This window comes from Macrotis lagotis, chromosome 8, assembly GCF_037893015.1.
Source record: "Macrotis lagotis isolate mMagLag1 chromosome 8, bilby.v1.9.chrom.fasta, whole genome shotgun sequence".
NCBI classification, from domain to species: domain Eukaryota; kingdom Metazoa; phylum Chordata; class Mammalia; order Peramelemorphia; family Peramelidae; genus Macrotis; species Macrotis lagotis.
Genome location: NC_133665.1, coordinates 29165111 through 29188576, shown reverse-complemented (window position 1 = coordinate 29188576; position 23466 = coordinate 29165111). Strand labels below are relative to the sequence as shown.

At 35.2% G+C, this 23466-nt stretch overlaps 1 protein-coding gene and 1 long non-coding RNA gene across 3 annotated transcripts in view; one reads left to right on the top strand and one right to left on the bottom strand.

The window, feature by feature from the left end:
- The window catches only part of NTRK2 (neurotrophic receptor tyrosine kinase 2), a 417637-nt gene that overhangs the window by 279368 nt on the left and 114803 nt on the right, over positions 1-23466 (top strand). The gene's annotated exons all lie outside the window — the stretch shown is intronic.
- On the bottom strand, positions 4884-7048 carry LOC141495384 (uncharacterized). Its single transcript, XR_012470755.1, has 3 exons — positions 6861-7048; positions 6262-6389; positions 4884-5230 (listed from the first exon to the last, which is right to left on the bottom strand). It is a non-coding gene; the product is annotated as an uncharacterized LOC141495384 (long non-coding RNA).

Sequence of the window (23466 nt, the reverse complement as noted above, 5' to 3'; positions counted from 1 at the left end):
TTGCTATTACATCTAAATCTAGCCTTATATTTTTATGGCAAACTATGTTGTGCCAAGTCACCTAGGACATTTCTGTGCTTATTCTATGGGATATCTAATGGAATCAAACCAAGTTTTATCTGATTATAAAACTGGTTTCTTAGAGATACTTGGTGATAGCAAATTATAGGGAATGTTTGTGTGAAAATATTGTTTGGTTTCTACGGGCCAGGAGTTTTTCTTAATATTCAGTAGAAATTAAAATTTGTTTTCTGATTTTCATTACCATCTCCTATTATCTGTATTCTTCCCCCCCCAAACCACTACATATACCTGTTTTCCTACTCCTCCTCCTAAACAGTCCATCCCCTTTTCTAAAATTCATAATTTGCTTAGTTTGTGTTTTCTGGTTCATGAGTAGTTTTCATTGGGTAACTTTTTTTTTAAAAGGAGACAAGATTACATCAGAAAGCAGATGTCTCTTGGGTGGTGTGTGTGTGTTGCTGAGAGACAGAATTTGAAATCTCTTTTTGTATGAAAGGAACAGTGAATGGGTATAATTAGTAAGGCTGTTGAAGGAGTAAAACCTGGTAAGCAATCTTGCTTGACTGGCTTAATGAAAAGCATCAGCTATCAGTTTCTGTCGCAACTATTTGAGGTTGAAATAAGTGTGGGGTTATTCGTTATAGAGTTTGAACAAAAGCTGAAGATGAAGCGTGGGCTCCGACTCAGTTCATAAGAGGGAGATTTTTAGGTGGAAAATATACGTGTGTGTGTGCCTTTTCCAAATGCAGAGGCTTGTAAAGTTTAAAGATTTCTAGAAAGTTTTGCCAGTGACTGGAAGGGATAGGAGGAAGGTCAGAGGGAGAAAAGTGAGGGGAGGGGAGGGGAAATGGCAAAGAGATGCAATCAGTTTTGTTCCAGAGCCTCAGTGAAGTAAAGTAACCTCTAAGAGGGCATCCAAGTACTGAACCTCAATGTAAGCTGAAATCCTCAGAGTTGATTTTGAGTTTGAAATTTGGACTGAAGGACCTAGATACCAAACTGACATACATGAGTTTAGGCATTTGAGTTCAATGTCCTTTAGAGAATTTCCTTCCTTCCTTCCTTCCTTCCTTCCTTCCTTCCTTCCTTCCTTCCTTCCTTCCTTCCTTCCTTCTTTCCTTCTTTCCTTCTTTCCTTCTTCCCTCCCTCTCAAAATCTAGCAACTAGTGTCTGAGGCTGGATTAAAAACTAAGTCTCTTAACTTTGAAGCCCAGAACTTTTCCCCCTACACTAAACTGGCTTTATAAACCAAACAATGTTTGGCTCCTGACAACTACTAAAGGCCAGTGAGTAGGCGTTCTCAAAAGATATATCAGTTCAAGGGGGAAAAAACTCATTAATTTGAAATGATTCCTATTGCCCTACTCTTCCCGCCCCCCCCCAAAGCACTACATTTGTTTGTGGGTGTGCATGGGTGTGTATGTATTTGCCCAGAGACTGTTCTAAGTATTCTTAACACAGCAAGCATATTCATGCTAAGTTATTGCCAAGATGATGAGCCAAAAACCTCATTTTCATCTGTGATGAGGGCCAAATAGGCAGGAAATTTTTAGGTCATTTGGGTAGAAATCTCAGCAGGGAAACTGCATCAATCCTTTTGATTTGGTCTGTATAGATTAAACTTTCTGGCTTAGAATCCAATGGGGTAAATAAAACAAAAAAAAATCAATTCTAGACCTAGTAGAAAGAACTCCACCTGTTTTTAATGGAAAATATTATGTATTTATGTTATTATTGTTGTTTATATTATAGGGGATATGGACATAATCTTTCCATCTCTTGCATAAATCCAAAGGAATGGTAGTTCAGGATGTAAGTCCCTATGTGACCAGTGCCCTAATATATCTAATTACTTTTACAATAGAAAAATCTAATATTTTTTAAAAGGGAACTCCATTTCTTAACAAACCACAGAATCAAACAGAAAACAAACAAATCCAATCTCATTACATTACATGAAGTACATTGTGTAAACATAATTCAGCCTGGATTGAGAAAATGAAGGAGCTCAGGTTCATCTCAGTGGATGATGTGATGACTTTTTCCCAATGCCTATCTGGGTAGAAGATTTTCTTCTTGGAGACTCCCTCCTAGAGGAGGGGTTCTTTGTATACTTATTATTGAAAGTTAATAATTATTTAGTTAGTTAGTTAGTTAGTTAGTTAATTGCTTCCTCAAGTGGTTATAACCTGTATTTCTCATCTTCATTCTTTTTTGTTGCTTTTGCCATAATATGATGAAATTGCCCTAAAGAGTGAATTACTGTTGAGACCCCTGAATGTTTTCCTTGGTTTCACTGAGCCACATTATTTCTTATATCAGTCCTAAACCATATTTCTACTTAATCAAGAATATTATCACCAAAAGTGTTAATGACTACAACTGTGGAAGCTTTGGCCAAAGACAATGTGTTGTAGAGAATGGATAGCATGTGGATTTTGTGATCAGGAAGACTTGAGTTCAAAAGCTGTATAACCCTGGGGATGTGACTTGCCTCTCTAGTCCTCAGTTTTCTCATTTATAAGGTGGAGATAATAACAGTACCTATTTTCAAAGGTTGTTCTGAGATCAAATGAAATAATATGTCAAAAGTGCTATACAGTTCCTTAATTATAAAAGAGCAATAAGAATAATTTATATTTATATAGTGCTTTAAGGTTGGTAAGGCATTTTTTTACAAATATTATCTCATTTATTCTTCAAAAAAATCCAAAGAGATGGTGCTATTTTTATCCTCATTTTACAAAAGAGAAAATGGAGATAGACAAGTTTTAGCTGACTTGCCCAGGATCATGCAGCTAGTTGGTCTGAAGTTTAGCTTGAATTAAGTTATTCTTGATTCTTCACTTTCTAAGTGCTATAGAAATATCATCTATTATTTTTTAAAGTAGTTCTTAATGTATACATTACTCATCACTTTGAAATTGTGCAATTGCTTTCCCCAAAAGGTCATTAAGACATGAAGCCCTACTGTGAAGTTAGGGTGGATCCCAGTTAGGGGGATTCTTATACATTCATGTAAGAAGTTTCCTCTATCTCACGCAAATTAAATTAGATTTAAATAACTGAGCAAATATCAACTGCTCATGGATAGGTAGAGCTAATTTAATAACAATGACAATGCTACCAAAACGAAACTACCTGTTTAGTACCCTACGAATCAAAATTCCCAAAAATTACTTTAATGAGTTAGAAAAAGTTGTAAGTAAATTCATATGGAGAAAGAAAAAGTCAAGAATTTCCAGGAATTTAATGGGGAAAAGTGCAAAAGAAGGGGGCTTAGCCCTACCTGATCTAAAATTATATTATAAAGCATCAGTCATCAAAACTGTTTGGTATTGGTTAAGAAATAGAGTGGTGGATCAGTGGAATAGACTAGGTGCAATAGCAGGAAACTATTATAGTAATCTGCTGTTTGATAAACCCAGAGTCCAGCTATTGGGATAAAAACTCTCTCTTTGATAAAAACTGCTGGGAAAATTGGAAGTTAGTATGGAAGAAACTTAGATTAGACCAACACCTCACACCTTTACCAAGATAAGATTCAAATGGATACAGGATTTAGACATAAAAAAAAATACTATAAGCAAATTAGAAGATCAAGGACTAGTTTACCTGTGAGATCTATGGAAAGGGGAGCAGTTTATGACTAAGGAAGAGATGGAGAACATCACCAAAAACAAACTAGATGATTTTGATTACATTCAATTAAAAAGCTTTTGCACAGATAAAACCACTGTAACCAAGATCAAAAGAAATGTAGTAAATTGGGATACAATCTTTGCAACTAATGATTCTGACAAAGGACTCATTTCTAAAATATACAGAGAACTAAGTCATATTTTTTTTAAAAAAAAGCCATTCCCCAATTGACAAATGATCAAAGGATATGCAAAGGCAATTTACAGATGAGGAGATCAAAGCAATCCATAGCCATATGAAAAATTGCTCTAAATCATTAATTATTATAGAAATGCAAATTAAAGCTTCTCTGAGGTACTACCTCATACCTCTCAGACTGGCCAATATGACCAGAAAGGATAATGATCATTGTTGGGAGGGTTGTGGGAAATCTGGGACACTAATATATTGTTGATGGAGCTGTGAACTCATCCAATATGTTTCTTAACCTAGATCTCAGTCCCCCCCTCCTTTAAGACATGATCTTCAAAGAATTATAGAATCATAGATCTAAAGCTAGGAGGGACATCAGAGGCCTGATTCATGTTATAGATTGGAAAACTGAGGCAATGAACCAGAAACAGCCACCACCTAATGGCCAGTCTTCTGACAGTGAGTCCTTTTGAATTTAGTCAGCTGATCCTCTGATGATAGACCAACAGCATATCATTTGGTCATACTAACTCAGGAGAATCTGCCAGTTATGTGCCACTGGAATGGTCTTCTGGAACATGCCACAAGGAGGAATAAAAGTAAGACTTTAGTGTATTCAAAATTAAATAATAGAAATTCAAGAGTAATGTCTTGGTCCATCCTCATAGTACTTTAGTGTTAGCTTCCAAGATACGTATTCTCTTATTTACCATTGCCACCAAGTAGCCTCAGACATCCTGAGGAAGCCCAGGATTTTGTTTGTTTTTGTTTTAAGCGTGGGTATTTCTGAGGATCTCCTTGCCCTTGGACACTGGTTGAATTTAGAGGTTGCTAATGATAAACTCTTCAGTTGTGCTGGTTTCAAGTGGGTGTAGAAAATTCTCATTTGAAAGTGAATTTGAATTTTGAAATTCTAATTACAGTAAATGCACTGGCACTGTGAATATTGAGTTATCCACAGTTTTTGTGGCAAGGAAGAAGAGAAGAGCAGAGTTCTATTCAGTGAACATTTATTAAATGCCTGCAAGGTACAAACCACTATACTAGGTGATAGGGATACAAAGCCAAAAAAAAAAAATCCTTTCCTTACAGAGTTTACATTCTTCTCATGTCAGATTGTATACCTCCTCCCACCCCCATTTCCCTCACTGACTTTAAAGAAAGAAATTCAGACCATTATTGTATGAATAAATTATGGGTCTAATTGAGCTATGAGTCTGAATGGATAGCCAAAATATACCTTTGAACAGTGCTAAAGTTGTCATTTCAGGCAAAATGAACCGAATTATAGCTACTGCCAATCCTATATCAGTGATAGAGCCAGGAACTGCTGTATGAGACCTCTGTTTTTTTATCTCTAGGTCCTCCATGTCTGAAAAGAATAGAAAAGGATCATAGATTACCAAATAGACCTCACCATCTGTTGTCTTAAGATCATAGATTCTGAATGAAAATGGAACTTAAATTAAAACTCCATTCTTTTACATTATTTAAAAAAAAAAACTTAGGCCAGGAAAAGTTACATTTCTTGCCTAAGTTTGCACAATAGAATCAGAATTTGAACACAGATTTTGACTCTCAATCTTTTTGTAAAAAAAAAAAATTTCCAAAGCATCTTATCTTTTGATGGGCAGCAGACTAAAGAATTAAAAGACCCAGATGAATTGTTCAAACAGAAATGATCTCCCTACCTTCTAAATGCATATCTTAAAAAATACTTGAGCTTCTGATGTCTCACAGAAATTCCAGAATTAGTAAAATTAGTAAAAACTCCTTTGGTACTAGGGAAAAAATAGGAAATCCTTCACAGCTAGAAACTTTCTTCATTAAAAATACGGTGTTGTTTCCTTTATTTCATAGCTGGATCTCAGGCTATCACTTGTGGATCCGAGCTGAAGGAGGTTAGGACTCAAAAGGAGTGAGTGTGTGAACACACCTTATATGCTCCTTCTGTGTAGGTCTGATCATAGTCCTTCCTAATTTCTGGTGCCAAATGTAAGGGATTTGAGAATTATTTGTACTTCTCTTCATTAGATTGAATGGCTAAGAATTATCTTGAGAAGTTTCTAAAGCATAACAATGATTCTTTAAGCAGTTTTTCTTTTCTTTGGTCTTGTCAATGGTTTCTTTTAGAAAATGATCTTCTGCCCAATTAAGTCTTGTGTTGAAACTTTTCCTAAAAAATATGAAGCCTGATCCTGTGATCAGGATCTTAGGAAAGTAGAGTCTTGGCTGTAGGAGCTATAGGTCATAGTTTTGTTAATAATAATAATAACAATCAGCTTACAAATATTTCTTAAATGTGTCAAACACTATAATAGGTCCTGAGAATGCAAAGTAAAATACAATAATATTAGTTAGCATTTATATGGTGATTAAGATTATAGAACAGGAATCAGGAACCTGAGGCAAACAGAAGTGAAATGAGCTGCCCAGGGTCACACAACAAGTGTCTTGAGGCCATATTGGACTTCAAATCTTCTTCTACATTCCAGGCCCATAGTTTTATCCATTGTGTCATCCAGTTGCCTCTAGTATGAAGGAAGATAATAAGTACACATTTAAGAATTTTATACTATATATATATATATATATATATATATATATAATGAATATCTAGCATTTATATAGTGCTTTAAAGTTTGCTACTTTTTACATATTATCTCATATGATCCTCACAACAAATAGTCCCATTAAAATGGTCCTATGGGAATTATTATCCATATTTTGCTGATGAAACTGAGGTTCAGAGTTTTGAGTGTTTTGCCCATCATCACATAGCTCCCAGCTGTTGAAGGCAAAACTTCATTCTGACTTCAAGTTCCCATCACCTTAAGAAGAGTTCAATATATTTCCCTTTTGGTAAAGGGAGTTTTCTCTGAGCAGTAACACTATCACTTTGAGGGAAAAAAAAACCCACTGCAGCAGTTTGAAAACAAATCACATCACTAGACTGCAGAACACATTTTTTCTTAACTTTCCCAGCTGTTAAATGAACCTACATGTTGCTTTTCTTCAGTTATGAAAGCAAGTCAGAATGGTAGTAATACAGTTGAAAAACCCATAGTTGTTTTGGCCCCTCTGTCCTCTCATGCTTTGAACATTTTGTGTAGAGGGATCTACATTGGGCTCAATGGACAAAAAAGCAGGAAAGAATATTTCTTTCTCTAATAAATAAAACACATTATTACCAAATCCTGGAAAAGCAGATGCTTTAGGTTCTTTCACAACTGGAGTCTTTCTTTGTGGTGCTCTAGAAGGGCATCCATTCTTACATATTTGCACTTCTAGAACATGGATTCCTTTGAGACAAGAACCATAACATTCCCCTTGATTTCTTGTTTGAGCTTCTCTGTAAGGTTGGAACAGCACCCATATTTATTTATTCATAGATGGGAGTATATGTGTGTGTGTGAATGTAAATATGTGTATGAGAGTGTGTGTGTGTATGTGAATGTAAATATGTGTATGAGAGTGTGTGTGTGTGTGAGTGTAAATATGTGTATGAGGGTATATGTGTGTGTGTGTGTGTGTGTGTGTGTGTGTGTGTGTGTGTGTGTGGTGGACGTGAGCCTCAGCTCGTGCAAAAGAATAGGAAAGAGTGGCACACCCTTGCCTATGCCCATGAATTCCAGACATAGCTTTGTTTATTAGCTGATCTGTCTTTGTGTTCCTTGATCAGAGCCTTTATTCTTGAAATTCAGCTTGATTGTTCCATGAGACAAGGGAGGAAATGGTATGCCGAGAAGCATGTAGAGTAACTGAGGGAAAGTGGCATCTGTCCCAGGCAGGATGAGAAATCCTTGGCAGACTAAAGGCAAAAAATTTGGGTGACTCTCCTTTCATTTTCAGGATTGATATAAATGGTTAAAACACATATTTTCAATGGGTTCTTTTAAAATTCAGTTTTTTTATAAAAAGCAATTAAGACAGACCCATTTTAATATATATACATTTTGGAACAAAGAGTGCAGTGTTTGATAGAAACATGGAACAGTAGAATGAATACTGTGGTGTTAAGAGGACCTGTGTTCAAATGCTCATCAGTGACTACCTGTGTCCTTAACAACGTCCTTAAATTTTCTGGATCTTGGTTTCCTCATCTGTAAAATGTGAGGATTAGAGCAGATGATCTCTAGGATATCTTCAAGCTCTAATTCTATAATTCATTGTGAGATTTTTATAACAAAGTCTACTTTAAACATTGCTTATATACCAAGAAAATAGAACAGGTGAGATAAACTTCTCAGTATTTAGATCCTCCCTCTCATTTGTAAATAATAGAAAAATCTAGCAGGTGAGCCACAATATCTTCCATGAGTTAAGCACCCCACATTTCAGTGTTTTACTAGTCCAGTTATACACTAATATTAATCTCAGAAAACTGTTGAGCAAAGCTTGCTTGAAACCACTCCAACTGAGAACTGGTACTGTTTGCTTTGAATCTTACAAGCTTAATTGAATGGGACACAGTTTGTGTAACCAAAACAGCAGCCAATCCTGCTTATCTCTCCCAACAGTTTATTTTATTTAGATTGGTAAATTAATGGGTCATTGGTTATTGGGCTAAAACAAAATCCAGCAACCTTTTGGCTTACTCTAATTAAATTCAATCCAACAAACATTTGTTGAACTTCTAATATGTCCAAAGCCACTTAACCCTCAAAACTTTCTTCTGTGCTGTCTCTCCGATGAAATAAAATTTAATGTACAAAATTGCCCTATTCCCATATGTAGGAAGATGAAATTTTGACTCAGAATGGTCAAGAGTTTTGAGTTCTTTGAGTTCTTTGAAGCAATATGGCCTCCGTATCCCAATCGTCCTCTAGGCAGTGTTTATTCTAAGACTTTCCCTATAAAACACATATTACAAAAATACTCAAAAAAGAATTGTCACATATACAGCTAATCAATAGCATCACATGTTGGTCAATAGTAAATGTAATATTTTATCCCTCTGCACCTCTAGGATGATCTCATAAAAGATACAAGACTGAGTGAGCTATTCATAAACCTCTTCCTCTAATTAGCTCCAGACAAAACTTAGTTGATTGGACAGGCATCAGAAAAGATAAGACATGCAACTTGGCAGGGCAGTAGCAAAATTGTAGGAAAGTATATGGAACCTTAATTCAAACTTAGCCAAGCTACAGCAAAAATAAAAATAAAATAAAATAAAATAAGCCCCCTCGGATAATAGGTGGCAACCTGAGAGACAGTTCGTGCAACTTGCCATTGTGGGGACAAAAAGAAGGAAGTAGAGGGTGGGGAGGCAGCAGGATATTGACAATAAGAAAGACAAAAGGGCAGGCCCAGTGGTCTTTGTACTCTTTTTAATGTCTTTTTAATTAAAGACGTACTTTACAGCCTACAGTCCTATATTTTAAGCAATTATACTTGATAAAGAGATTTCTCTCTCTCTTTTTTTTCCTGATTCAGATTTGGGGTTTTGAAGGGATTTGGAACCCTTAACCAGCACTTTTGATCCATTCATTACCTGTCTTGTTAACAGCAGCAGGCCTTGATTAAAGGCCTTTTTAATTGCTTTTCCCAGGGATGATTCACTCATAGAAACGTTCCTTCTCTTCATGTCATCCTGACAACCAGATAATTGAATGTGCTCCTTGAGGTATGAGGGGAATTCTTTCTACATCTTTGCTGTGTCAGGACCCCCTAGCCACAATTAAGAAACTAGAGGTCAGGGTGGCAGAGACCTCTATCTATGTGTGGCTTATACCAGCTTTACTATAGGGTCTTTATAGCTTTTAAAATGATGTCTGTTGTCTCTTTAAATGTCAAAGAGGGAGGTCCCCTTCAACCCCTGATGGTGTTCAATTATGGTCATGATTATAAAATGTCTCAGATCTTTGGGGAGTGTGATAGAATCAATAGAGTGAAGCAGGAGAGGAACAAAAAGCCCATAAGTGTTGATGTTGCTTTTTTTTATTCCTTTCCTAATCAGAGGATGCTTGAGTGGGAGAAGATTGTGGGAAAAGGGGGATTTTGATTGCCCAGTAGATGGGGTGTAGGCAATTATTGCCTAACAAATGGTTTCCCAAGATCTTCAGTTCTACTGATTCAATTGTTTGTGTGTGTGTGTGTGTTTGTGTGTGTGTGTGTGTCTATTTTACTTATAAGAAGAAAATGGGATAAGGTCTTGGGTGGTTTATCTCAAAAACCCAGGTGAATTTTCATTTGTTGCATTTATGGAGAATTGTTTGGATACATCTGTTCGACTAAATCTCTCCATTTTCATTGTTCCCAGTAAGATGTGCTTTCTGGGGAACAGTGAGATATGGTTATCAAGTGATTGTCAATTTTAGTGTGTACAAATGAGTGTCTTTTAAAAAAATAGATAGAATCACCCTATCATTCTTTTACTTTTGTGTTTTTTAGGTTTTTTTATCTTTGTAATATCTGTAGGGCACTTTTAAAAATTCCTATTGCAGAAATGGAGAAACTAAGATAGAGAAATTGCTTACCTAGAGTCATACAGTCAAGTGTTAGCATATCTAAGACCCATCCCAGTGCTAGGACTGGCAAACTTCAAAGCTGGAAGAATAGGAACATTTATTTTCAACATTTCTTCTCTCTGAAGAGGACACAGTATTTTAAATGCATCTAAATTTAGTCATTTCATATAAATATGAGTTTTATTTTGATTCTAACAATATTTTTTTCTTCTATACTTTGGGACCTTATTTTATATATGCCTCTCTAACCATATACTTAAGAAAGTTTAACAATTTCTCCTTTAAAGAAAAAAAATTCTGCATTTTAAATTTGAGAATTAGAAAAATCTTAATTTTGCAGGTATATAGTCTCATATCATCATAAGGTTACTTTGTCAGCCAACTTTGGATGACTCCTGCCATCAAACTTTCCATCTTTAATCCTAAAAGATTCTGACTGCCCACACAGGGAAAATTAAAGACCCATGATATTAGAATATAATTGTATGGGTGTGTGTGCAGAGGGAGGAGATAAGAAGGGATGAAACAGGCCTGGAGAGAACCTTTGTGGAACATGTAATCAAAATGGGCTTCTGTCTTTGGTTAGATGTTGAAAATAGGAAGAAAAATATTTCAGATCCAGCCCTGGAATCTATGATATGAAGATGGAGTAGAAATGATAAGGGAACTTTCTTTTCCTAAAGCTGCTTAGGTGATATTTCTGTAACCTCTTTACTAGTCCTCTAGTTCCCTAGAACCTACTAGTGTCTGTGGGTGGCAAGTCAGGATGCTAATGTGATTTCATAATGCTTTCTTGAAGCTTCATGACATAGCATTAGTGTCTCTCTAAAGCATTGGTGTCAAAAATCAAATAAAAATGCAGGAGCTCTAAACTATAAAGAAAGATCCTGCAGATTTCCTGTTGTTTTAGAAAACCACATATTAACATTTTGTTTGATTGTATTTTTATTTATTGTATTAGATATTTCTCAATTATAGTTTTGTTTAGTTTCTTCATACTCTACTGTCAGTTGCATCTTTGACACTTCTGCTTAAGCCCTTTAGTACAGGTTCTAGGAGTTTACTGGCATTGTCCCTCCCATCCTTCCTCTGAACTAGGGGTGGGGATCATTTAGCCTGCAGGTCGTTTAAGGCCTGAAAATCATTTGGTTTGGTGCTGCCCCGACAACTGTAGATGGAACTCAAAATTCAATAAATCTATAAGTTTTTTAGGGGTGAATTGATTAAATGTTTGACCAAATAAAGCAGGCAAATGATGTTATAAAGATTCAAATTGTCTTTGGAAGAAAAAAAGGTTTCCCATCCCTGCTGTAAACCCTTCTTTCCCACCCTCTCCCATTACACTACCCTTGTGTTTGCTTCATTATTTGTACCTTTATATTTATATCATTGCCAGAAGACATTGAGGGAAAAAAAAGATACTTGATACATACAGCCCTACATTCAAGAATAATTATTATATGACTATAACCATGGACTAAGCACCTGAGCTTAAATACAGAACTGAAAGTTGAAATACAGTTCTCCTTTTTCTTTCAGTTATAAACTAGATTCTTTAGGCAAAGTTGTTTTTATTCTGGAGCTCTCATTCTCCCTCTCAGGCAATACCAAGAGATAATACTGTCTTCTCTTATGGAATCTAAAAATGAAAGGAATATCATCTGAAAACAGGTCTGAGATCTATGGCCAAAGGGTTACAATAATAAGATATTATTATCCTGGTTGCCAGGGCAACTGAAACTTAACCTTATCTCTGGGTATAAGAACAAATTCACAATACAACTTTCATGCAATGAATGACCTATAGAAATACATCTTCTCTGGACTTTAAAGACAACAATGTAGGCAGAAAATAACTTGTGAGGTGAAAGAGAGACTACTGACCCCATTTACTATGCATAATCTACCTGTGTTTGGTTTTAAGTAGAAAATTGATGATGAGATGAACCCAACTCTAATAGTTACCAAAACCTCTTTTTTACTTTCAACAAAGGTAAATACAATGATTCTAGAGTGCAGCAGACCAAGGAGAATCTCAATTGCTTTTCTTTCGTTTCAATTCTTAACCCTAATTCATTTTTCACTAAGATGGTTGGCTCCATAAGCTAATCTTTCTATTCTACTTATTTCCTACTGATGTGTAAAGTTCATGTGACTATTGACATCAATAAACATTTGCTTAAAGATATAAACATTTCTTTGCAAATAGTAGATCACTGTTGTGTGTATTATCTCTCTCTCTCTCTGTCCATATATATATATAGTATATACATATATATATAATGCATAAATATATAATATCATAGTAATTTAAAAGTTAATAAGGAAAGGGATTTATAGTAAAGTTTTTTCAATTTGTTTCCAAACATAGGTTATGGGGTTATGCCTGGACTTCTCTTCACTGATGATTAAATTCATTGTTAAATGTAAACCATTAAAATAATACAAAAATCTCTTGATAAATCATTTAAATATACACACACATATGCGCATACACATTCACAAAAAAATGGCAGGTGAAAATTCTCAGGCCCAGAGACATTAATAACATCCCCTTTGACAGAGATATAAGTTCACAGTTTTGTCTCACTCACCATATGAATGAGGCTAAATATGATCCTTCTAACAGTGAAGCAGGATTTCTTGGCTTGCTATTTCTAATGAACTAACAGTGCAGAGGTTTCTCTCTCTCTCTGTGTGTGTGTGTGTGTGTCTCTGTGTGTGTGTGTGTGTGTGTGTGTGTGTGTGTGTGTCTGTCTGTCTGTCTGTCTGTCTCTCTCTCTCTCTCTGTCTTTCTGTGTCTCTCTGTCTCTCTCCATCTCTTTGTCTCTTTTTATCTGTCTCCTTCCTTCTTTCTCCCTCTCTCCCTCTCTCTGCCTCTCTTATCCTCCTCTTTATCTCTCCTTTCCTCTCTTTTTTTCCCTTCTCCCTCTCCCTCATTTATGGTAATTTCAGTTAAATGGTTAAGGCAGCAGTTAGGTGTAAGTAGAATGTTGGACTTGAGGTTAGTAAGACGAATTCAAATGCAGATACTTATTGGCTCTGTAACCCTGGGCAAATAACAACTTCTTCATTCCTCAGTTTCCATAATCTATAAAATGGGGGTAATAATATCTATTTACTAGGATTGTTATGAGGATCAAATGAGATAATATGTATAAAGTGCTTTACAAACTTTACAATGCTATATAATTGCTAGATTTACAATGCTAGATATAACTGCTGTGAGTGCCACTACTACTGCTGTTGCTACTGCTGCTACTACTACTACTACTACTACTACTACACCCATCAAAAAAGACTTTGGATAATCTTTAGTATCACATTACTCAGACTGTGACAGATGAATGTAAAATAAGCAAATCTTTGAGAAGACATTATATCATGCAGTTCTATATTTATTTATATAGGAGTTCTAATTTTATGGCATGGAGAATAGAGAATTCATCTCAGAGAGAGGAAAAAGCTGGTTTCAAGTTTCACTTTTAACATCATCCTGACTGTGTGGGCAAGGGCAAGACACTTCATCTCTATGCTTGTTCACCTTTCTAGAACTCTGGGTTGCACAGAAGACACCATCCTCCATCGGTAGAGGGAGTTTCTATGATTAGGAGTGAAAGCACCAGTTCAGTTCCTATCTCCAGTTCATTCAGAAAGGCAACAAGAGCATCCAGGAGACAGTGTAAATGAGGAAGGTAGAATGTTGGAGGGTACCTGGGAGGAACCACAGGGTGCTGAAGTTGTCCCTTAAGTTGGGTTAGAGATAAAGGCTATGGACAAAAGAAATAATATTTCAGTCCAGCCTAGACATTAATGATATCCAGAATTGTAGGGACTTTTGCTTCCTAAAGCTACTTAAATGTTTTCTGCAAAAGTTAGGTAGATATGGGTTCAAATCCTGATTCTGCTACTTACTAGCTTGGTGACTCTCAGCAAGTCACTAAACAACTTCCTGTGATTCAGACAATTTCCCCAGGAATCATGTATTAAATTATCTTCAGCTATAAAACAATATAGTTAGACTAGATCACCTCTAGTTTTGATTTTCTAATCACATTGGTGGAATGAGTTCCCAAACAGGAAATTCCTTACACTAAGGAAATCAGAGCTTTGAGCATGCCTAGATTCATTATCCTCTTGCATATGAAAGATAGTGAGAGAGGAATTTCTGTTATTGACTCCAACAATGTTCCTTTCCATCATCAAACTTTGCTGTCTCTTGGCCGGGTGGTAAAGTGAGCCCTGAATTGAGGGTCAGAAGGGCCAGACCAGTAATCTTGGTCTCTCTGAGGTAACCTCTCTGAGCCTCATTTTCCCAAACCAAAGATGACACCCTACCCATTTCACAGAATTAAGAGGATCATAGATCACATATTTTGAGCTAGAAAGGATCTTAGAGATCATATAACCCAAACCCTTCACTTTGTAGATAAGTAAAGAGGCCTAGAAGTCACAAAGATCATACAGCTAAGTAACCAAATTGGAATTTGAACTCATTTTTCCTACTCCAAATCCACTGATCTTTTGACAATCCTTCTCCAATATATTAATGTAGATAAAATTGTAAATTGAAAACTATAAAGGCTTGTACAGATATAATGTATAAATTTCCATCACTTACATGCTGCAGGGAAATCTTAAATTATTTTTAATCTTAAGAGATGGTCTGTTTCTATCCTAGTTGAGTGAATGTACCACAATGTGATGGTTTTCCCAGAGGAAAATGACAAGTCCGTTTACCCACTTTTTGGAGATTGGGGTAGTTTTCTGACTCTTGGGGAAAAAGAAGCAATCATTTCACTGCCTATCAAAAGATCACAATTATATATATATATATACATATATATATAAATTCACATATATTTGGGTATTAATACAGATACATATAGACAAAAAAGATATTTATATCTATATCTATATCTGTGGGTCTGTGTGTGCATGCGTTGTAGAGAGAGATAGATACAGAGAAAGAAGAAAAAAGTGAAATTGAGCTTTCCTCACCAAAAAAGAAATTAAGCCTGTGAAAGTATCATAGAGGCATTTACCAGGCTTATAGTACAATGACTTATCTGGTGAATTAGGGGTCATATTTAATCAGTATGATTTTAAAATTTACTGAATGAGCCACTTTTCTAACCAGATGTTCAACCAGTTGCTGAGCAGCTGCTTCAGACTTCAAAATGAATGAATTTAAATTAACAGTACCTAAAATGCCTAAGTGGGTAAGTACAGAGAAAATCTGACTAGCCCTACAAGCCAATTGAGACCGAAAAATTTATTTCCCTTTCTCTTTAATCTTTGTTTTTTGGTATTCAGTAGTCCCTGGTATCCAGCAATTTCTGGCTCATAGATAGTACTTAATAAAGGTTTGTTGAATGGTTAAAATATTGGAGTTTTTAACTTGTACCTTGATCTTGATTGAATTCAGAGATCTGAATTCTAAACCTATCAATTAGTTGCTTCTTCTGGGTTATCCATCAATCAATAAAATTATAGTTCTAAATTTTGTGTATTTACATTTTAAAAAACCACACAACATAGTTCTGGTTGCCATTGTTATTATTACTATTATTATTGTTCTTCTTCATCATTGTCATTACTTAGTCTCCTTTAGAAATTCATATTATAAACACTTAAAAAGCATAGAGAGGATTCTGTGATTCAAAAGAGAATCAGCAAGACTTGGGCAAGCCTGACAGAGGATGGTACCTTGCATTGAGCTTCAGCAAAGTACTATGTCTTTTAGTAGAAGTAGTAGTTGTCCTTCATATTCAAAGAGAATCACTGTCTCTTAGAACAGTGGTCATGTTCAAACAAATTCTTGACCCTTGAGGTTTCCATAGATGTCAGAGCCATCAAACTTTGATCTAAAATCCTCTGAAACATTAAAAAAATGGGACAAAGACTCACACAATATCCATTTGTGTAGTTGTCGTTGCTATTGGGTGTCTATAATACCAGGCTTTTCCTGAGTAAGTTCTCAGCCAATCTATTTTATTTAAAGAAAGGTAATAAGGTGTGCCTCACTGGAAAGGTCTCACCTCTGAAAAATGTAATTTGGCTGAATAAGTTGCATTGGAATGTAACTTCTTCTCTCCCCCAATTTCCTTAACCACAGGGTATTTCAGAATCCAAATCTGTGAAACATACCACACGTGGAATCTATATGCCCTCTCCATGAAACACTTTCCAGATGCTTTGTTCACTATCAACAAATAACAGAGAAAAACAAAACCATTACTGTGAGCTTGTTTACTTTTGTACTAAGACATGGAAGATTACATAGATTTTTATATCTGCAGTAATAGCAACAATCCCCAAAAGTGTGCCCAGCATGGTGTCTGAAATAAAATTGTAAAACAATATTAAGTACTAAGAAATGAGGGTGATGCATCAACATTGACAAAGCAATAAATGTAGCTTTTTTGGCTGTATGATAAGAATCTTGGGAGGGGGAGTTGGGGAATAGAGTAAAGGATTAATACTTGCTCAAATTTTCTTAGTTCTTCACTGATGTGGACTGTCAGTTAACTGATGAAAATGGAAAGGAATCAGTGAGCTGCAAAGGAATCTATAGTTCAAAGACACTGTCTTCTTTCCATTTGTCTATTCTTCACCCATTGGATTACATATAAAGCCCCTGTCTCAGATTAAAGGGTCTGAACTCAGAAGTTTTATATATAAAGATTAGTTGATGTTTTGAAGCTTCCCCCCCCTCCCCTCAGTTCTTTATGATGTACCAACCCAAGAAATGTCCCATGGATGCTTTAACAGTAGGAAAAAAAGGAAGATGCTTTAACTTTACCAAGAACATACCGATTTTTTAAAAAATAGTTCAGAGCAAAGGAAATCAAAGTTGCTCTGATGGCAAAATTGTATTAAACTTTGGGAAAAGCCTAAAATAGAAATATAGTAAGATTTCATTAATTGAAATTCAGGCAATTCAGGCAAATTTTGGGGAAGTTCAATTTAATGCTCTCTTTTTGTAACAGAACTTGCCGGTGAATTAGTACTGCAAATAAATGCAGGCTAACTAATTAATTTAAAAGTTCCAACTCAGAAAGAATACCAAATGATCATTATTAATAAATGGCTCTTATTTAGTCATTCAAATAGGTGAGACGGGATCTCTACTTGAAAATACTTTACAAAGTAGGAAAATTTAATTATCTGAGAATTTTTACTTTTTGCAAACTGACTTTCCCATAATTGTTGATCTCAGGGTCCAATGCCTTGTAATAAATCATTAATCTGGATTATTAAAATTAAATTAAAATTTAACAGGGGTATATGCAATATTTACTATCAAGTTTTCATTGTAGTTTACAAAACCTTGTGATGAATATTATTAATACATTTAGCTAGGTTGTTAAAATTTAGCTAGGTGGTAATTCCTAAGAATAATAAGTGGGCATTTTAGATATCAGTGTATTAAGTTTGACATATCTGCCATGGATAGATTACTGAGCCTGCAATTTCAGCACTCAGCACTCAACACTTATGAGTTATGTTTCCCTGGGAAAGTCACTTAACCATTTGCCTCAGTTTCCTTCTCTGAGGTAGAGAAGAAAATGGCAAACCACTTTTTGCCAAGAAAATCCCAAATGGGGTCACAAAGAGTTGTACAGACTGATCCAGTCATAATTTGAGTTTATAGATGCATGGTATCTAAAACAGAAAAGATTCCATTATAAGTCATCACTGGTCAAGTCATATTTGAAGCATTGTGTTTAATTATGAGCACTAAATTAAAATGGTATTTATTAATCTACATAATTTTAATTTATATATTTCTTTTCCTACCAAACCACCCCTTATAACATAGAATTAATAAAGGAAAACAAGAAATTCCACAAAACTAAGCAATGTTAGTTGACTCTAACTCTACAGTATTCCACTTTTATAGCACCACTATTTCTGCAAAAAAGGAAAAGAAATGAATTTTCTCATTTTTTCTTCAACCATAGCATCCAATTTTTTTGTTATTTCTATCAATTTTCCTTTAATAATTGTGTATACTGTTTTCCTACTCTGGCCAACTTCATTCTGCATCAGATCATATGAGTCTTCCTATGTTTCTCTGAATTCTTCCTTTTCATCATTTCTTATGTGGGCACCATATATAGATAAAGTAGAGATTGAAGAGTGATTATTTGTTGTAGCAGGGCACCAGTCTGAATGCTTGCACCTGTGGGTATATTACATTATTAAAAGAATTGGTGAATTCACTAAAAAAGAAAAGTCCATACTTATTTTCAAGAATTTAGAGGATTTTATTGTGGATGAGGGAATAACAAACTTTTTCTACATAAGCTAACAGATAGGATTAGATCGTAGATCTGGAACTAGAAGAATCTTCAAACATCATTTGGAACTACTTTTCTATTATATGAATAGATTTACATGGAGATAAATTACATTGGGATGCAAGAGAAATCTTTAATTAACTAGAAGATAACAAGCTGTATCTTGAAGGAATGAGTCCTATATAAAAGGTGTCCCAAAAGTCTTGGGGCTGTTTTAAACACTCATAGTTTTAAATTTCAAAAACTTAAAAACAGCTAAAACTTTTGGGATAGCCTAAGTGGTATCATTCAAAAGCTAAGTGACCATTTATCCAAAATGTTATAAAATGGGATTTTTATATTGAGGGCATGAACTCTTAAGATCCCAGCTTTCATTTTCTCTGCTTCTATGATCTTGGTCAGTCTATTTATTAAACCCCCAACAAATGCATTTCTAGGCCTTAGGTATAAGATACACATTGTCCATCATAGATTATATATAGATTGCTGAGGTTGTAGGAAATTTTCTAGATATGCATGATGATAGCAGGGAGTTGTCGGCTCAAATATAATATTAGATGCTTGTTTACAATGTGACCCTGGGCAAGTCATTTAATTCTGTTTGCTTCTTCAGTTTCCTCATCTGTAAAATGAACTGGAGAAAGAAATGACAAAATACTCCAGTATCTTTGCCAAGGAAATCCCAAATGAAAGTTGGTGAAGAATCAAGACATTTCTGAAAAATGACTGGATAACAACTTTATTTATAAAACCTCATCTATAAAACTGAGTTAGTAATCATGTCTGTGATACCTGCTAAGAGTTGGATGAGATCCTAGGATCCTAGGTGCAGGACTAAAAAGGATCCCAAAGGCCCATTTTGTTCAATTCCTTCCTTTTATAGATGAGGAAACTAAGGTTCAATGAGGTAGGTGACTTGCTTATCAGTGGTTGGATTTGACCCCAGGGTCACAACTCTAGATTATTTTTATTATCCCCATTTTACATTCTATTTTCTGTATGACTCTTGTAGTTAAGCACAACATATATTAAGTCTAGGTCAAATTATTCCTTTTTTCCCTTATTTTGTGTTTGTGTAGTATGTGTATGGGTGGGTGTATAAGTATGTGGTATGTATGTGTGTATATGTATATATATATTTTTTTTTTTAAAGGAGGGTCAGCATTAACTTATTCATCTACTTAAGGAAGTCTTAAAGATTTAAAGTCTTAAAGATTATATTAGTTTGGTTTGCTAATATTTCTTTATTAGACCCAGATGTGTTCCATATTCTCTTATAATATTCAGAACACATGATCTCCCATAAATGTATACTTCTTACATTAAAGACATTCAGTGCATGTGTTATTTAAGGCTAGGATTCCACATGGGATTGTTAATAAACACTAGCTTGGGTTGACTGTAGTCGTTATTTGTTTTATCCAAGTACCAAGCTTTGTGCCATCCATTCCATTGGAAGTGTGTCTAGCACAGGGCACATCTTTTACATTAATGGTGTCACAGAACCACTCATATATTCTGTTCATTTGAATCAGGTCATCCAATTGAAGATGAAGTAAAGGGCTTTAGAGATCATCTAAACCTACACTCCCATTTTGCTTAACAGGCAACTGAAGTCAAGCAAAGTGCAAGAACTTGCCCAGGGTCACACAGATGGTACATTACCCAGCTCAGATTCAAATCCAAGTTCTTTGACTTCCAAACCAATACTTATTTAACTGTAACACAAACCTTACTCCTTTCATAGCTCTATTCCAGTGATGAAATGCATTCAGTATCATATCAGAGATACTTACAAGTTTGAATTTACTTCCTTCTTCTAAGATCTCTTGTTGCTAGGCATAATTAGTATATTGTATGCAAAAATCCAAAATTGTGTTGATACCTTTTTTCTTAATTCATTTCTGCTATATATTTCTCTGTTGATATTTTTATTCTTATGTTATACCTGTTACTCACTGTGGTTTTTGCCTCGATAGATGTACATGATCAATTTTTTTCCTCTTCCTCAATTTTCAGCTTAAAATTCCCTTAATCAGATTTTTAAAGTATTTGGAACCTGTGAGTGTATGTATACATACATATTTATGTATATGGATGACTGGCAAAAAATATATTCTTCACTTTGCAGATTTTCCTATGTTAAAGAAACTCAAGAGTTGGATCATTCTATATTCTTGGGTTCTAAATATTTCAGGGCAGCAGAGAGAGAGAGAGAGAGAGAGAGAGAGAGAGAGAGAGAGAGAGAGAGAGAGAGAGAGAGAGAGAGAGAGAAAGTGAAAATGATTTATGGTGACATTTATTAAGTTTTTACAGAACATAATACATGTGTTCTTGATACTTCCATAAAATTAATTGTTGCTAATTAGTCAGGGCTGCCAATTCAGTTTTCTATGTGAGCCTCATACATATATATCTCTCTCTTGGTCAAGTTAATGAGTTTTTCTTCCAAAATGAGTGGAGATCCTGTGATATTCCATCTGTCCCAGGACATTAATTCTGTAGCCCTGCTTTCTACTGCATCTAATTTTTATTTCACTGTCCACCTGATAGAGAGAAAGGATTTGGAGCTAATTTTCTATCTGCTTATTTACAAGCCATATATATGCTAGGTGGCACAGCTATTTTTCACAAAAGCACCAAGTCAGGGAACAAATATCATTTGAATAAACATAAAGAAATAAAGTATTAATCCCTTTTCATGTTTAACAGCAAAAGGCTCAATTCTCATGAGAGAAGAAAAGTAAAGTCTCTGTGACTTCCTCTCTATCTCTGTTTCTTTTCTTCTGCCCTCTTCTCTGGGTTTATGAAGCTGAAACTGAATTTATTCTTGTGTAATGATAAACCAGTTAGCAAATATAAATGCACCATGTTGCATGGGACAGTTTGGGCAGCTCCTGGCCTGCAGTGACAGTTCATTGACATAAAACACAGTGATGATCAATTCTAACAGAGTGGCTTCTAGGTGCTAAAAGCATAATGCATGAGCTGATGTTATTCTGGGCTTGCTATGAGGCTATGACGTTAAGCCCTGTCCATGATTGCTCATAATCTTTTTATTGTAGTGGACATCGCTGTAGTATAGGAGGGCTTCTTCCAAAAACTGCTGATATACACAAAAGCAAGGAATCTTTTGGCTATTCTGAGGTTGGCATTCTTATCCAATTATGTACATGTTGTTGTTCAATCATGTCCAACTCTTTGTGACCCCCATTTGAGATTTTTTGGCAAAGATTCTAGAGTGGTTTGCCATTTCCTTTTCCAGCTTATTTTATAGATGAGGAAACTAAAGTAAACAGGACTAAATGACCAGTCCAGGATTATTTAGCTAGTGTCTGAAATCAGATTTGACCTCAGGAAGATGAGTCTTCCTGATTTTAGACCCAGTATTCTATCCACTGTGCCACCTTGCTGCCCTAGTTATATACATATACTTATACAACTTTTGTATACATTCCATGTATACACTCACCTACATATATATATATGAACCAATTAATATTATATTCATATAGATAAAGATATTTTTATATGTGAACTAATGATTTATTTATGTGGTGAGAAAATAGAGATGTCTAGAAAGTTAGTTGTCAGGGTAGTTTTATATATACATATATACATACACACACACACACACATATATATATATAATATCATATGTGTTCATATGTATGTATATGTCATATGTGAAAAGTAAGGATTCTTTCCCAAGCACAATTCTCTTCCATGGACTTGCTTCACTAATAAAACAGTGAGTTTGAGGAGAGGCACAAAATACAATTTACAGAAACATCCAAACATCTAGGTTCTACCCTACCTTTGCTAATTTGGCTTGTTTGACACTTATTACCCAGACAAATGAATATTACGTCATTGGTGGGCAAATTGCTGTCAAAACATTTTGGTTTTGTTTTTAAAGGCATGCTCAGGGGAGTTGAGCAATGCTTAGGGGTGAATGAAAAGCATTATTCTACTACTGATGACTAAGGGAAAGTGTTTGCTCAGCTTTTGGGGGGAGAGAGAGAGAGAGAGAGAGAGAGAGAGAGAGAGAGAGAGAGAGAGAGAGAGAGAGAGAAAGCATCTCTGTAGTGCCTCCTAGATGTCAGGCAATATGCCACACACATATAAATATTATCTCATTTGATGTTCACAGCCAAGGATCTCTTCAAATTACTAGGATGTTGAGAATCTACCTGTTATATCTCCAAGTTATAGGTGCACATTAGAAAGAATAAAGAGGGGGGCCCTAAAACCTATGATGCTCTGAATCATCAGTTAATCACTTGGCAGCAATGCATTCTATGATATCATTGGTACAAAGCCATCACTAAATTTCATCATACCTTATCCATCCCCACTCCCAAAGTGCCTCATCCTCCAGTTTCTCTGTTATTGATATTGTCCTCACTTTCAAAATCTAAGCCATTTGGCCATAACTTCACCCTATAATAAATGCAGGTGCCAAGTCATATCTATTTCTTTGATCTCCCTCCATCTCTCCATTTCCATTTTCATCATCATCAAAAGACCACTGTGTTACAGACTGAAAAGAGTCCTGGATCAGAGTTAGGAAGTTCTGACTTTAGTTTGGCTTCAAATTTTTTTTAAAGCTATGTGACTTTGAAAACAAACATTAATTCAATTTTCTTATCTATAAAATAATATATATATTACATATATTATATTTTACGCTATTGATTATTATACATTATACATATATAATATATAATAGCAGTTATGTCCCAGGGTTGCTATGAGGATCAGATAAGATAATATTTGTAGACAACTTAGTACAGCACCTAGAATATCACAGGTGCTCAATAAAGATT